Source organism: Stegostoma tigrinum, chromosome 24, assembly GCF_030684315.1.
Source record: "Stegostoma tigrinum isolate sSteTig4 chromosome 24, sSteTig4.hap1, whole genome shotgun sequence".
Taxonomy (NCBI): domain Eukaryota; kingdom Metazoa; phylum Chordata; class Chondrichthyes; order Orectolobiformes; family Stegostomatidae; genus Stegostoma; species Stegostoma tigrinum.
Genome location: NC_081377.1, coordinates 28,822,071 through 28,823,443, shown reverse-complemented (window position 1 = coordinate 28,823,443; position 1,373 = coordinate 28,822,071).

Here is a 1,373-nt window from a genome sequence, read left to right as displayed (position 1 = left end):
AGGCTAGACTAAGCTGTGTTGAACTATAAGATAAACAAAAGCAGCAAGTAACAACTATTATCAGACAGAGACATTCAAAGGACTTAAAAGAGCAAGGCATTGGAAGAAAACCTGCCTGTATGTTACATTAATTTAGGTGTCAGACTAAACAAGGTCGCTCTTGGCTTCATGTGAAGGTCTAAGTGTGTGATAACAGCAAAAACCCAATTTACACGCCTCCTTCACCATTTTTACTTCTATTGAACTCAATAGGGCTGAGAATTGGAAAGTATAGATTGAGGATTGTTGTTTCGATACCATTTCCATAATGACTGCAATATCCATCATCTATCTGAGCAGCTGTACGCTGCTGTATATATGGTTCCTGAATTTGCCAATTTTGAGAAGTATTTGCCTGCTTCTAAAGAAAAGTGGATTACAATAAATAAGAAGTCAAGGCAGTGATCTAACTGAAGTATTTATCATGATTAAGGGAATACATAAGGTCAATAGAGAGAAAACCATTTTCTCTGGTTGGGAAGGCAAAAACAAGAGACCATATATATAAAATGAGAGCTAGACTGGTCAGGAGGGATGGCAGGAAGCATTTCCTCATATGAAGATTACTGGAAAACTGGAACTCTTTCTGTCTAAAAGCTGTTGATTCCAAGGTCCAATTGGCAATTTTAAAACTGAACTGATATTGATAGATTTCCGTTAGGCAAGTGTACTGAGGACTATGGATCCAAGATGCAAAAATAGGTTTCAAATATGGATCAGTAACGCTGTAACTGAACACAGAACACATTTAAGGGTGAGAATGGCCCCTTCTTGATCCAATGTTCTGCATAAAAATAAACAAAACTGGATACTGTCCAAGGCATCTGTTTGAGGTGATGGACTTATTTTTGAAATCATAATTTGGGGCAGCATCAAAGCGGCACACAATAATAAAGCTAGTAACCTCTTAAAACTTAGAGCCAGTATAATTTTGCTGCCTGCTCACTTGCTGGAAAAATAGCATCGCCTCAACAACAAAAACACCTTGCTATGTATTGTCAGGCAAGCATTGCCTGAAAGAATTTGACACATGTCTTTTTTTAATTCATTTGCAGGATGTGGGAGTCACTGGCAATTATACCCCATCCTGTGTTGCCCTGAAAATGTGATAATATATCTGAGCAATAATTAGGCCACTTCTGCAGGCAGTTAAAAGTACTTTGATGTGGGACTGGAGTGTGACAGGTTAAAATGGGTAAGGAAGACTGGTTTTCTTTATTACATGGCATGAATAAACTAGAAGAGTTTTTATACCAATCATGGTCACTTTCACTGAAACCAGCGTTCTATTTCCAGGTATTTGAAAGCAAATTCAGATTTTCAAACTGCTCTGG